Source organism: Fukomys damarensis, unplaced genomic scaffold (genome assembly GCF_012274545.1).
Source record: "Fukomys damarensis isolate Sample0158 unplaced genomic scaffold, DMR_v1.0_HiC HiC_scaffold_14, whole genome shotgun sequence".
Taxonomy (NCBI): domain Eukaryota; kingdom Metazoa; phylum Chordata; class Mammalia; order Rodentia; family Bathyergidae; genus Fukomys; species Fukomys damarensis.
The window spans coordinates 56,011,116-56,019,281 of record NW_022900926.1 but is presented as its reverse complement, the minus strand read 5'-3'; the positions used below and the strand labels follow the sequence as shown (position 1 = coordinate 56,019,281).

The following is an 8,166-nucleotide window of genomic DNA, read 5'->3' as shown; positions in this document are numbered from 1 at the left end:
ACATAGTTAAAAACTATATCTGCAAAAGTTTCAAAGAGGGAATAAAAAATTTTGGTCTCTGAAGAAAGACACAAAAGTCTATGGAAGTTGACTATCTCTTATGTGAAAATGTGGCTCATTTTTGTCTTTTATTGCCTCCTTCCCTAACTTCCTGAATCAGGAATGAATCAGAGTCTAAAGAAATGTCTCTTGTTAAAGAGGAATTGTGTTTTATATCTCACTGGGTCTTACATAGATCCTGATGTGCAATGTGCCTTAGAAAAATGTCAAGTTTCCAAGGAAAAGATTCACTGAGGAAAGGGTATGTCAATGCATAGATGCATACATGTGTCTGTGTGGATGAAGGAGGGAACACTCAGCCTGAAAGAATAATGAATCTCTGCACAATTCCCTCCTTGGAGTAAGGCTGTCTTTTTAAGCTATAGTTACTATTAGTTCTTGTTAGATTTCCTTCTGAAGTCCACAACCCAGAAGCTGTACATATGAGGCAACTGTTGTTTCATCAAGCAGTACTGTAGATTACTTTAGAACAATAGGAAGAACTGGTTTTGCTAGTTTAAATCTTGAAGTAGTGCTGCAGCTGGGTAATATATCCTGAAGGTCCAATTTAGAATACCAGAATGTGTGGTATCTTCTCTTATCCGTGAGACCTTAACCTTGATATTTAAAATTCCAAACTAAATTCCTTAATTCTGAACTGAACACTTCCCTTAGGAATATTATTCATCAGCATTTTTAAGAAGACATTAATAAATACTTGGTACTGGCTATAATATTTTCTTTAGAAGACAAGGAATGTTTTTACTAGGCATAATCTCCATTATGTATATATTACTGCAGGTTTATTACATGCAATATTTGGAACTAAATTCTGCAGATAATTTGTAAAAGAGGAATATCCCATAAATTTTCAAATACAGGACCCATTTGAATGCAAAACTCTAGAATTGGAAGAAGCTATCCTAAGATTTAACATCTTCCATAGGCTCACACCTTATCATGTGAATGTAACATATGTACCTACAATAATTCTGAAATATCGTGCCTGGAAAAGAGAACTCTCCTTTGTCTGAGTTTGTTTTGAAAAGAAGCTTATCTCATTCAGCCCATTAAGCTTCTGGTCTCCTAAGTCTTACGGACCTCTACTTGGATTTGTTTCCACTCACCCACTAGTGTGACATGCCTGAGATCCCAGCATCACTAAGAAACCAGTATTCGGCCAAGATCCTTGATTATCTATCCATCACTTCTTTTACTTTGTCACTCCTACCAGACTTATTCATAATCAAATCCTTTGCTTTCTCATTTTCTACAAAGTTTCCATCTCTAATTTGGTTTCTTTTTAATGCTCTGCTAAGGTTCAATCCCATAGGCAGTTATAACAAGACAAGTGGGATAATGATCCACAGCAGGATTTCTAGAATCAGAGTAAATGCAACTGAACTCTATCTCTAGCACTTGATTAACTTAATTAATTGTATGTGATCTTGGGCATAGTGGCTGTCAGTAGAAAAGTATAAATATTACAGTGTACCAGAGACTGTTGCCGACTGAGGATTCAATATAGAAGCTGGTGAGGAATTTCAAAGTAGTGGTGATAATAACTGGGTGTACCCTAGCTTCTTCCACAATTAGCTATGTGACCTTTGACCAGTTTATTAATCTTCCTAGCTTATTTTCTCTTTCTTAAATGGAAGTAACAATATGATCTGCCTCATAGAATAGCTGAAAAAGTCAAATGAGATATGAAGTGACAAATGAATCTTAGCTATTTGTAATCTTTACCATTGAAAATATCCTAGGGCAGTCTACATTCTCTAATTTTAATTCTATATTGCCAATTCAGTTATTGAATTCTTACAGTATGGTTTGCACTATTTATTCATTCACATAAATATTCAATAAATTATTCATAAATATGAGGCTCTTACTATGTATGTGATCATTATAAAGTGAAGAAAACATACAATTGCTATACTCCTACTTCTCACCAATCATCTTTTCAACATTGGCACTTCTAATCATTATTTATAGTCCCCTTCTTCTTGAATTTTAATAAAATATTGTAAAATATTGAATGCCCCATCTGCTTCAAAATATGAAATTCTCTTTCTGCTCAATGTATGAAAGCTTTTGGTTCTTTTATTTCTCTGACCTTCTTCTACATTCTTTCTGGTGCCCCACATTCTGCCCCACACCCTCAGATGGGGACACATACCCTTCTGTCTGAATGCGTGTCTTTCTCATCAAAGACACCCATTCTCAGGGCTACCATCATTACTACTGTGCAAATGACTCTAACCTCTAGCCACTTTATCCTTTGACCATTTCCCTGATTTCCTTCAAGGCTTCTTAGTGTCTGTTTGTCATTGCTAGTGAATGCCCTACCAATTCCACAAAGTCAAACATGTCAGATTAATTTTTCGTCTTTAATTAGTACTCAACTCCATCTTCTAAATTTTCTTCTAAATTTTCTAATTTTTGTCCCACATGCCTGAAACTGAATTCTAAAAACCATATTTCATTCTTTCTTTACTTGACCCTCCCTCTTCATTTCTTTTTTTTCTTTTTGGTACCGGAGATCAAACTGGGGTCCTTGTGATTATGAAGCAGGCAGTGGTGCCCTCTTCATTTCTTAACTATTAACTTCTTAACTATTGCCACAGCAGCTATCGCTATATTTTTGAATATTATATTCATTGATCTGGCTCTGATTCTTCATCTTTCACTTGAATTATTTGCTAGTATTCTAACCATCCTTAAACCACAGACATCAAATTTTTTTTGATCATTTCATTTGTCATACTAATACCACAGCATTTCTTTATTTCTTAAGCTCTTCTTGGACTTTATACTGCTTTTCCTAAAACCTGCAAGGGTTCTTAATGGTCCCACCCATGTAAGTCCCATACTTAATGGCACTATAGCCTGGCCACACACTCCCTTCATAATTAAAGTCTTACATTTTCCCAAATCGCTAGAGCTTGAGAAGCATTTTATACCTATTATCTTATTAATCTAATATTCATTGAATGTACTATAATGTAAATATTTTGACATAAAATTGCTATATTATTACTAAATTATAGAAGTCCTATATGTGAGGAAACCAAAGTCAGAGATATTTGTGTTTTCTGAAGTTGTGTAAGCATTTCTGAGCCAGATTGTAGGCAGAGTTGCTGGAAGGACTTTGTCTTAACAATGCAGTACACTTTAATTTTGCAGAACAAAACAAAACAAAACTCTCATTTTTCTCTTTTGTACATTGCAGGACACAGAATGCCAGAACCTATGGAAATAAATTAATTAAAAGAATTAAACTGGGCACCATATTGTGTGCCTATTGTCCCAACTACATGAGAGACTAAAGCAAGAGCAACATTTGGGCTCAGGAGTTTGAAACCACCCTGAACAACACAGCAGGACTTTATTTCAGATGGGTGGGGGACATGATAAAATTCAGGAAACCTGAACTGAAATTTTGCTTCCTATTTTTTTCTAAGTCCATAAATATTTCTGTTATTTATATTTGCCTACAACAGTCTTATAATTTCTGAAACATAATTACTTCATTAAAGAAATAATTAAGAGGAAAAAATTTATATCAATTTAAGTATTCAATTCTAAAGCATGTAGTTTCATCAGAGTTTTTGATTATTAAGCATTTGTATTATCCCTACTTCTACAGATAAGCAATTATAAGATCAAATGTCTTCTTCAAGGTCATATGCAATATCATATATCATCAGATAAAAATTCAGACCCGTATCCCAACCAAGAAACATTTTCATCTAAAAGTAACCTAGAGCACACAGTCACTTGAGAAAAAAAAGGAGAATTCCATAATAGTAACTCACAGGTCACACACACACACACATACACACACAGTAAAGAAAATAAAGGTGACAGTACAAAATATCAGAATATAATTGTAAGAAGAAATTAATAAATCTTTGGACTTTGTATTGAAGTTAGATATTTTAGCACCCAAATCTATATCCTTCACAATTCACTGTAGAGAGACAAAGAAAAAGAAGGAAGAGAAGGAGGGTGAGGAGGAAGAGGAAGAAGGGCATCCACTAGATGATGCACAATTGGCCATGGTAACACAAAAGGTGCCATCAACATCTGACCATCGCTAGAATAAGGAGGGGGTGTGTTCTAAGCTTTTGTGTTCAGCAGAGCCAAGAAAATAATTTTAAAGAAGCAGTGAAAGACACTTTGACTACTCTACTCAGTATCAGCCCATTGTGTTCTAGTTAAATACTTTATACAGTTCTTTTCAGTTCTGAAAAATGATTCGGGCAAATTATTCTTCGGCTGTTTTTGTATCCTCAAGGAATCCTGACCACTAGCCCATAAAATATTAAATACAGAACTTTAAAAATTGTGTTGAGTTCAAAAGCATTTTGAACATTTTTCAGTTCTTTAAGCTTACAGACATATCTTTTATAGACTCACATTGGAATGTCGTTAGTTAACATCTGAAAAAATAAAACTATCCAAGAACTAGAAGGGAAACCAAACTTAAAATGAATAAATGATAGATTTCACAGAGCATTAAGGTACAAAGAGACTTTAACAAGAGAAATATGCATCATTCACTGGGATATATACTTGCACGAGGTCTGCCATCAAGAATACCCACTGTAAGCCAGGTGTGGTGGCACATGCCTGTAATCCCAGCACTTGGGAGGCTGAGGCAGGAGGATCGCTGCGGGTTCGAGTCCAGCCTGGGCTACACAGTGAGTTCCAGGTCAGTCTCAACTACATAGTGAGACCCTGTCTCAAACCGCCACCCCCCCAAAAAAAAGAATACCCACTATATTCATTGTGTTTGATGATACCATACAGGTCAGTGGTGGCGAACCTATGGCACATGTGCTGCGCCAGGCTTGTTTATATTATTGAAAGCTTTAAAAGGTTCACTATCGTGGAATAATCCAGTCACATCCTACTTAAATTTACTAAAAAAGAAAGCATATTTCTTACTTAGAGAATAGCTTCTCATGCCTACTACATTAAATACTTAAGAAGTCTGGGCTTTCTCCTTTTCATCCATCTCCTTCCAACTTCTGAAGTAGAAATGGGTCCATGGCTCACATTTTTATTCTCCGGATAAGTTAAATCTAGTAATTTTCCAAGTACATATACTAAGATTGTGGCGGAACAGTCATACTTATTTCCCACTTTTTAACATCCCTCACTTGCTATTTTGTCCATCATCTTTTTGGGACAAGTATGTGTCAAAAGGATTTTGTTTCTGGTTAGTTGAAAATACAAATATTGTAGACCACGCCCCCTTCCTGCTCCGGTGACAGAGGCTTCGGGAAGGCGGCTGCCCTTGGGATTTGTGGGGAGCACAGAGCAGGTCGGTGTCCTGGTGAACCGGCCACTCGTCCCAGGCAGCCCACACCCTCCGGGGACCAAAAATGTTGAGATCGATGTGGAATTTTCTGAAACGTCATAAAAAGAAAAGCATCTTCCTTGGCACGGTGGTTGGAGAAGTATATATCCTTGGGAAATAGGGACAGAAGAAAATCAGAGAAATACAAGAAAGGGAGGCTGCAGGAAACATTGCCCAAGCACGACGACAGTATCACTTGGAGAGTAACCGGAGGACACACAGTATGACAGTACTGCCGTGCTTCCAACCAAGGGAGGCCTTAATGCAGCAATTCAATTCAGAGAGTCTTACAGCTCTGCTAAAAAACAGACCTTCAAACAAGCTGGAAATACGGGAGGATCTGAAGATGATAAGTTTCACAAGAATTATCATGGCTGTATACAGTACCTGTGTGCTGGGGGTTCCTCTGCAGGTGCAGTTAAACATAATTGGTGGCTATATTTACCTGGATAATGCAGGGGTTGGCAAAATGGCACTGTAAGTTTAATACACACAGTGCCTGCTCCCCCAGATGTCCAGCAGCGGTACTTATCCAGTATTCAGCACCTCCTTGGAGATGGCCTGACAGAATTGATCACTATCATTAAACAAGCTGTACAGAAAATTTTAGGAAGTGTTTCTCTTAAGCATTCTTTGTCTCTTTTGGACTTGGAACAAAAACTAAAAGAAGTAAGAACTCTTGTTGAGCAGAATAAGTCTTGGATTACCAAGGATGGATCCAAATCTTCTTCATGCCATTATATAATGTCAGATGAAGAAACTCCATTAGCAGTTCAGGCCCATGGGCTTTCTTCCAGGAACATTACAACTAATAAACTTCTCAACGAAACCAGAGATGTGTTGGAAGGGTCCACATTTCAGTATGCTGTGTTTTTTTTCTATTTGTTTATTCAGTACAGTTTTGAATACCTGTTTGAACGGAGATTCAGTAGACTTCTGGACAACATGTCTACATTTTTTCGACCTACTGAGCAGGATCAGCAACCCAGCAACTCCATTAGGAATTACTCCAGTGTCAGCCTGCCTTTAGTTGAGATAGTTCCAGTCGTAAATGGACAGATCCATTCAGTTTGCAGTGAAATACCTTGTCGTTTTGTTCAGGATCCAGTGATGACGGAGCAAGTGAAAGAAGGCTGCTGATATATACGAAGCTGTTAGATCCCCTCGGCACCTGGAGAAATGGATCTTTTTTCCTTCATGAAAAGCTACAGTGAGATTCATTTACTTTCAAAAAAAAATACATGGAATAAGTCAGCCATATCTACAATGACAATGTTACCAAAATACCTAATAAAAATATATTCTTAATCCAAAAAAAGAGAAAATACAAATATTAATTATACAAACAATAAAATCATTGAAAAAATACACAGAAACCTTTCAAGTAGATTTAGAAATCAGAGGGAATTCGACTGTTAGACATTCTTATCATTTTTGAAAAATAGTTAATTACCAACTTGATGTAGGGTTCTGGCAATATTTATAATTACAATGCATATTTTAAAGAATGAAACAGATTCTGATAGAAACAATACTCCAGTTTGTCACAATAGCTAACAATACTTCAGAACAACTGTGGCTTTCTTCACCATAGTTGAAAGAAAATATGTTTGCATCCAAAATAATCTCTTTGGCTTCACAACTATAAGATAGCCTCAGAATACATTCTCTAATATTACTTTATTATATAAAGTTTTTGGATGAAGAGAAGACATACTCATCTATATAGATTTCACCTTTGGGTACATATGTTCCTTCCATCTGATACTATAAAGTCATACTTAAAATATAAGAAACATCCATCAAATAGACTTAAATTAGGAGAGGGTATTTCAGATTGTTCAACAGTTGTCATACAGTGATAAAGCAGTTTTATTTGCTAGAGCATAATCTTGGTTTAGGGATGTATCTGATATTATCTGATATTTTCATGAGCCTGAAGATTTTATTAACACATTTATTATTTAATCAATGTGTATATCTTGTTATATTTATCTTTCTTAATTTATAAAATATTATTGGAAAGTTGAGTATTTTAGAAAATAATAGAGACATTTTTCTAATTTTGCTGCATTTTAAAGAAGGTGCTAACATTTAAGAAATATGGAATTATATAATAGTTATTGATTTAAGCATTTGGCAGGTTTTTTTTTAATCGTGGATTAAAAACCTGACTATACTCAGTGGGATTAATGTGATAGAATCTTCTTTTGGCAAGGAACCAACAGTGGGGTGAATAAAGGGAGGTTCTTGGGTAGCTCAATGTCACTGAAAAGATGCTGAGATACACAGATGTCACTAGTATTATGAAACTGTGCATTTTTCTATCCCAATGCCATGTATATCTTCTACTTACTGGGGTCAGCATAGGAGAAAATGCTTACCTAATATAGTTTATATAAAACAGAAGTGAGAAGACTAAAAAAGAGATTGTGAGCTCTGCTGATGTAATAGAATATGGAGGTAGAATGATAAATGCAAAGACAATTTCTACTTCTGACATTGATAAATCATACACTGGGTAGGTTCTGTCCAGAATTATGGCTATGCCCAAACCAGTGACCCATTCATTGCCTCCCTACAGGAATAAAGATTCCTTTCTATTTCTTTTGTCTTCTTTTCCCAGGTTGTCTTTCTTAAAATTTTAAACTCAGTACACTACTTGTGGTCTGTTGAATTCCCTCATTTTTTTTTTTTTTGCAATGTCTGAGTCATTCCACAATTAGCCTGGGAAGCATCTGGGAGCACTGGTAAAACTA

The 8,166-nt window shown here is 35.9% G+C and overlaps 1 pseudogene; it reads left to right on the top strand.

Annotated features, from left to right (window-relative positions):
• The first annotated feature begins 5,432 nt into the window (after positions 1-5,432).
• Positions 5,433-6,608, top strand: LOC104868508 (annotated as a pseudogene).
• Positions 6,609-8,166: the final 1,558 nt, after the last annotated feature.